Source organism: Mauremys reevesii, linkage group 2, assembly GCF_016161935.1.
Source record: "Mauremys reevesii isolate NIE-2019 linkage group 2, ASM1616193v1, whole genome shotgun sequence".
NCBI lineage: Eukaryota > Metazoa > Chordata > Testudines > Geoemydidae > Mauremys > Mauremys reevesii.
Genome location: NC_052624.1, coordinates 90834937 through 90842303, shown reverse-complemented (window position 1 = coordinate 90842303; position 7367 = coordinate 90834937). Strand labels below are relative to the sequence as shown.

Here is a 7367-nt window from a genome sequence, read left to right as displayed (position 1 = left end):
CAAATCCTGTATAAGCAGCTCCATTATCTTGCCCAGGATCAATGTCAGATTAACAAGCCTTTAATTACCCAAGTCATCCCATTTACCCTTTATAAATATTGGCTTTCTTCCATTTTTCTGGAACTTCCCCGGCATTCCAAGTCTTATTGAAAATCAATATTAACGGTCCAGCAAGCTCCTGATTCAGCTCTTTTAAAACTCTTGTATGCATGTTGTCCAAACCTGCTGATTTTAAAATGTCTAACTTTAGTAATTGCTGTTTAACATCCTTGTGGAATGGAAAGAGTGTTATCATATGATCTGACTACACATCTGTTTCTTTCCCCCAATACAAAACACAAATGTGTATTGAATACTTCTGCCTGTTCTGCATTATTATTGGTAATTCTATCATTTCCATCTAGTAATGGTCCATCTAGTAATGGACCAATACTATCATTAGGAGCAGGATTGCTCTAAATTACATCACCATTAGGCCTCCTGCCCTGGAGTGACCTATTCACACCCACTTTATCAAGGCTCTGCACCATGCAAGGATTTGCATGCAACAAGGGGAAACCTTGGTTCCCCTTTAAGGCCATTTTCCAGTGGCTTCGGCAGCACATATACTAAAAATTGGAACGATACAGAGAAGATTAGCATGGCCTCTGCGCAAGGATGACACGCAAATTCGGCTTTGTGCTGTAGCAGGCTAGAACACAACCATCTGGAATGGAGTTAAAGGTGTTAACCTGTATCTATACTAGGAGAAAAGTTTAGTTTATGTCACACTATAAAACACCTTGGTGTAGTCTTGATGGTCTCCCTGTAATTCTCCCATTAAAAATAATCTATTAAAAAGTTTGTGGACTCTCTGTGTACAAAGGAAGCTCTGAAAAAAATCATTTCAAGCCAGTTTATGATGTCACTGTGTACTGGATTGATCCTTTTGATGAAGAAGATAAACACATCATAATTAGTCGGGGTAGCTAGGGATCTGAGATCGTTTGGGATTAGTCAGATATTACCTCTCTGGTCCAACATTGTGGGTAGAAACCTTTTAAATACAGTCAAGTCCTGGAGTAGCAGCTGTTCTCCAAGATTTGAATTCTGCATCATTTCATGTGCAGAATGTCCACTGACACCAGTGAGAGTTTCATGAACAGACCAAGGGTCCTGATTTTTATTAAGGCCTTTGGATAACATAAAAAAACCTGCATAAAATGAGGAATCTGTAGAATGAAGGTTCAGTTGCAGCTGTGTCTTAGGACCTGTTCCTATGGCTCTTATATGTGTAAAATCTGTGTGCATTAGAAAGAGCTGCTTTATAATTCACATAGAAAATCCTTGCCATGTGCCAAGTAGAAATTATTACTCACCTTCTTTAAGGGCTGTGCAGGACATCATGCAAACTATATTCATTATTTCTCAAGAAATGTCAAACTATTAAAGAAAGGAATGCAGCAAAAATTAAATCATCTGCATTTGCTCCCTTCTGCCTGCCTTTGTTACATGTGAAAATGGAAAAAAGGCACACGATTCGTTGCCCTGTTCAATGCATGAATAGACAAGCAGGTCAAATGATACAATCCTCATTCTCTGTGCACTTTAAAAGGGCTGAAACATGAATCCAGGACCATTCCTGCCCAAATGGGCACATCATGAGGCTCGTTATGTAGTTGCACAAGGCTCATGATCAGAGAAACAGGGCATAATCTGCACTGGATTGTCTGGGCATAAGCAAGGGCAGACTTGGCTCAGAGCATTTTCATTGTGCTGAGGGCCAGTCCATGGACTCCACACACTTCTGCTCGCCCCGAATGCCGTTTCCATCATGCCTCTCCTCATGGGACTGCAGAACAGGGACAAATGGACAACCTGTTTACAACTGGGGTGTCGCACAGGTGTCCATACCTGCTAGGAATTGATCTGTGGGGGAATGGGAACAGGCCACATCACCTCCCTCTATAGATAGCTAGAGCTAGCCACAGGCTATATATTGGTGCCCTGGTTCTTTAATATGTATTGGAGCTGGAGATTTCTCCCTTCACCCCTAGTGTGCTGCAGCATGGTGTCAAGCAAGCTTTTTTTATTCAGGATCCACTTGCTGGTTCAGGATTGGGCCCAAAGTGACCAAGGGCTATTTTTAGCACAGTGCATGAAGAACTCAGCCTAGCAACTCCAGTCTCCACTGATTTTAACCACCCGTCGTTAGGAAAGCATGCAGGCTCATTCTGTTTCTAAATGTAAGCAGGGGAATGGGGAACTTTCCTGGCTTCTGCACTACCCTGGTGAAGTGGGCTAGTGAAAGGATCTGAGTCCTCGCTCCCACTTCCTTTACCCAGAGGCCTCCCTGCCCTTGAGCCTCCCCTTGCACTCTCCTGTCTGGCAGAGTCCTCATAACCCCGACAAGGCTGGGCCCAGGATTCCTGGGGGGCTCAACCCCCAACCTGGCTGTGGTCACTTGGGATAGGGGCTAGGGTGTCCCCACTCCAGGGAACGCTCTCTCTGCACTGGGCACCTCCCTGACCCACTGATCATTTCATACAATTTAAAGCAAATACAAGTTGTTTAATTAACAATTAATTTTAAAAAAGAATAAGGAAAAATGGGAAAGGTTAAAGGAAAACACATCACCCTGCTCTGTGGCAGGGAACATTACAACCAGTGTCTCTGGACATCAAGGCAGTTCACAGTCTGTTCCTTGTAGGTCCCAGGTCTCCTCCTCAGGCCCTGGCTGTACTGCAGGGATGCTGCGGGTTGGACACTTGCAATGGTGGTGGCCACACACCTCTGGACTTTGGGTGGTGGGACCCTTCTTCCCAGTGCCAGCCCCCCCGTCAGGTTAAGATCCCCCTCCCAGTCTGGCCTGCAAGCACCCTTGGCTAGGGGTGTCTCTGCACTGGGGCCTTTGCCCAAGGTCTCCCCTTGGCTGGCCCCAGTTGCTCACCACACCTGGCTCTATGGCTGCAGCTCTGCTCCCAGCACAGGATCTGCTCTCTCCCTAGGTTGTCTCTGGCTCTGTGACTCTGTTCCCAACTCTGACCTGCTTCCTGGGCTGCCTTTCTGGCCCCTCTGGATCTGGCACAGCTCTGCTCCCCAGCTCAGCTCGGGCCCCTGCTTTCTCCTTAGCTCGGCCCAACTCTGTCTGACCCAGGCAATTCCAGCTCACATGGAGGACGGAGGACGGGACCCTCCTGACTCCCTGTTAGCCTGCTCGCCCTGTCAATCAGGCTCAGAGGCTATAACTGACCTGGAGCATTGGCCTCTCCCCATTCTTTTAGTGCTGGGAGCTAGCCAACCAAAACACCTCCACTGAATGTTAGTAAGGGGGCAACAGTCCCCTTATATAAAGGCTATATGTTTCTGGGCTAGACACGCGCACTGCTAGTCTGTCACTCAAATCGCACTGGCAAGCTGTAAAGGTCACAGAAGCAGTTATAGGAAATGAACCAGAATAAGCAGCCTCTTTATCAGGCGTTTATTCCCTAACAGACTCAGTCACAGGACGCTTTAGCTTCTCTCGTGGAGGGAAGTTGTCTGGAACGAGATGTTTAGGGAGTTAGCTGATTTTGGCTCAGATGAGTCCCAAGCTCAGTGTCTTCTCTCACATCTGCTTCCCTTCCCACTAATGGTTGGCACCTTCACCTTCTAGTTGGTCTGAAAGGGCCAGACAGCTGTTCTTTAGCTGCAGTGGCCTGTTCCTACAGTCTTCTCACCTCTCATTCCTCCAGGCTCTTCCCTCATGGGGGAATGACTAGCTCAGGCAGCTCACATTTTAATGTACCAATGAAACCCATGCCCAAGAAATGGTGCTTTGTGTCATCCTCTGGATCTCAGCAGATTTGCTTAGGCAGAACTGGGCCCTCTTAATTTATGCTGTTTGAGAGGTTGGTAATTGTAATGCTTTCTCTAGCCAAAAAAAAAAAAAAAAAAGGCAAGTCTTATTATCCACCTTTTGTCAGCTTCTCTAAAGGGTAAGGAGGCAAAGAAGCCAGGATTTTACCCCCTCCCGCATACTGGACCAATGGCCCCTTCACAAGGCCTCCTGGTTTTATCTAAACAAAACAGTGAGGTCTTTCGGGTTTATATATCACTGCCCTCCACTTATCCTTCAGTTCACGTGTCTAGAGCCTGGGTGGAACTGTCTTTCATGTTCCATTTCTCCAACAGTGAAGAGTGAGATGGCGTTCTTGACATTTCACATCACAGGGTGGTCTCCTGAGAGTCTTTTCCAGCCTTAGTAACCGACAACCATAACTCCCAGTGGTCTGAGCCACCACCATGCTTTATTATATCCCTTCAGCCTGCCAGAGCCTGGAGTGTTATTTACATACTGTTTACAGTCAGTGGCCAGCTTCCCCCCTTGCTTCTGGGAAAAGGTACAGTATTAGCATCCTGCCTACTCCTACCTTCCTTTAGGCTCCCTGCTGTCCTTCCTAGCACTTCCTTCTGTCCCAGCAGCTGAGGGTTAATTCCATCCAATTAGTCCCTCTGCTGAGTAATTGATAGCCTCCACCAAGTGCCTGTCTTTTGGTCAGGTTCCAATTAATGTGTACTTTTGGGGATTTCAGAGACACGGTGCTGAGTCGACACCTCCTGCAGCATACCCCATTATAGGGCAGTTGAGTGTAAGCGTGTGCACATACAGGTGTGGATGCGTACCCACACAATGAGCTTGGAGCAGTACTGGCACTTCCCTAGAGGAAGCTCACCTGCTCTCCTGCCCCAAAGAAACACACAGCAGTTGCAGGTCTCTGGAAAGAAGTGGGCATTTAAAGCGGGTGACACAATTAATATCATCAGAACCCTCTACAGGTGTGATCCTCCAACCCTTGCAAGAGGTGACAAAAATATGTAATAGTTAAACAGAGCCCGGTTCTGATGGTTGTAAGCTATTCATGACATCGGGTTGCATCAAATCACACACCGAATATTTGTCTCTTACAGCTTTCTGCTTTAGTTTCATTGGCCTTAAAAATAACCACTGTGCCTGATGGTTTGTTGGGTAAGCATCCTTGTGTGCTTTTCTGCTGGAGCCATTAGACAAGAATTGCCACTGACATTATGCTCAGTATGGTAGTATCATCCATGCCTGTATACATAATTACAGTAACTCTGGGCATTATCTTTCCTCTTGATCCACACACAGATGGGAGTCTGCTCTGATCTCTTCTCCTGTAAAGGGAAGGCCAACATCCTTAGCAGCACCCCACTTTTCTGGGACTCTGCAGAGGGGAACAGTAGTTGAGATCAGTTGGAGACCTTTTCTAACAACCCCTAGATGTAACTGCCCGGGAGTGGGTGGCAGGATGTTCTCAGTAGTACACCCTCAACTTTGGAATTCATTTCCCCATTCTCGGACAGAGCCTTCAGGGGATGATGTAAGTTTCTTCTATTTATTCAGATTTTTGCTTTTACTGTGATTGTGGGGAATGTATTCAGATTGATTTCAGGAGAGTCTGTCTATGAGATCTGTATATTGGTGTTTTTAAGCTGCGTACACATGCCTGAGAGATTGTCTAACAGGCACATTTTATAAACCTCAACATTAATGTGAAGCTCAGTCAACACCTACTATAAACAGAGCATTCCCCAGACTGGGTGATTGCTTGGGAGCCATCACTGACCCCTCGCTGGGCTGCACTAGTTGAAAGAGGAGCATAGTTGGGTCAAATGGGGGGATGCATTGAGTCAATGTATCCCCATCGCAGCCTCTGCTCTTGGGTCTCCCGTGGTGCCCCAGCTACAAACTAAACCTTCTCTACTCTGGGAAAGAACCAGAAGGGGAGATAGTGTTACCTTGGTCTGCCCTCTTGAGGTCACTGATGGCTAGGCTGGTGTACCTTATACCTCCCGGCAGCAGCAATAATGAGTCCCAGCCTCCACTGACCACCTTCTTTTCCCCTCTGGTCATTTGCATTTGGAGCAGGTTAAATATGATACAAGTAAAGAGACAAGGTGGGTGAGATAACATCTTTTATTAGATCAATTTCTGTTGATGAGAACGACAGGCTTTCAAGTTTACACAGAGCTCTTCTTCTGGTAAGTAAACAGTCATGGAACTCCGGGAGCCAAGAAAACTGGCTGGTGCAATACAAGGAGTGGCCAGTAGAGAGCAGTAGAATGCTAAATGAGAGAACTGGTTTATAAAATATCTTTCATTCCACAGGTTTATTCCTTAATAAGCTATTAAATTCAGTGGCAATATTTCTGCACACAAAATCATATAGTAGAAAACAAACTTGCAAATTGGACTTTTTCAAAAATTTGGAGCTTAGTTCCTCCCCCCGCTCTATCCCAACTTGGCATAAATTGTTTAATCATTAACAACAACTTTGTATTTAGTAGCATTTAAGTCTTAGCCAAAAGTGCACTAAACCAGTCAAATCACAGTGAAAAAACATAGCTCAAATACCTCAGGAGAGTTACTTGGTATGAAAGGGACATCCCTGTTGTGACAGGGTATTTCTGGACTAAGGCCTTGACTCAGGAAAGCATCCCTATTCGGCAAAGCACTTAAGCACTTAGTTGAGTAGGTTGGATTTATGCATGCACTTCAGTGCCTTCCTCAGCTGGGGCCTTAGAGAATATCCTTGCTTTCATCAGTTTGGGCCAGAACTTTAATCATTATTTTAAAAGGTGTTTTGATGTGAATATTGATGCTTTTGTTACTGTTTCTAAAGGTGTTTGCTGCTAGGGAGGAAGTATGGTCTTGTGGATCAAGCAATGGGATATTCTGTTACTCTTAGGGCTGGTCTACACTGAAAATGTACATCAGGATAGCTACATCTCTCAGGGGTGTGAAAAATCCACACCCCTGAGAGATGTAGCTATGCCAACCTAACTCCCAGGGTAGACAACCCTAGAGTGACAGAAGAATTCCAGCTATGGTGGATTACCTACGCTGATGGGAGAACCCCTCCCCATTGGTGTAGGTAGAGTCTACACTGAAGCGTTACAGTGGCAGTGCTGTAGTGGTTTAAGTGTAGCTATGCCATCATTCACATTGAGTAATACCTTACTCGGTGAGAAGTCCCATGGATTTCAGTGAGGCTATTCAACAAATAATGTGCTACTCGCTGTGCATGACTGTAAAGCACATTGAGATCTTTGGATGAAAGGTGTGACAGAAATGCAAATGACTAATTACAGTATTATTATTTTATTATTCCCCACTGTAATGAATAGGATTCTGTAGCATTCCCACAGAAATCAATGGGATGCAGTAACTAATGCATTTGCATTGATTTCTCTGAGGAAGCAATAAATATTGAATGAGAAGGTGAATCTTATAAAATGATATTAAAAAGTAGTTACCACTCATGTACAGTAACAAGTTTTGAAAAATTAATGCATTGGCTTCAGTTTAAGACATACTTGGCCAA

At 45.2% G+C, this 7367-nt stretch overlaps 1 pseudogene; it reads left to right on the top strand.

Moving 5' to 3' along the window:
- Positions 1 to 587: 587 nt before the first annotated feature.
- Positions 588 to 680, top strand: LOC120399714 (annotated as a pseudogene).
- The last annotated feature ends 6687 nt before the right edge of the window (positions 681 to 7367 follow it).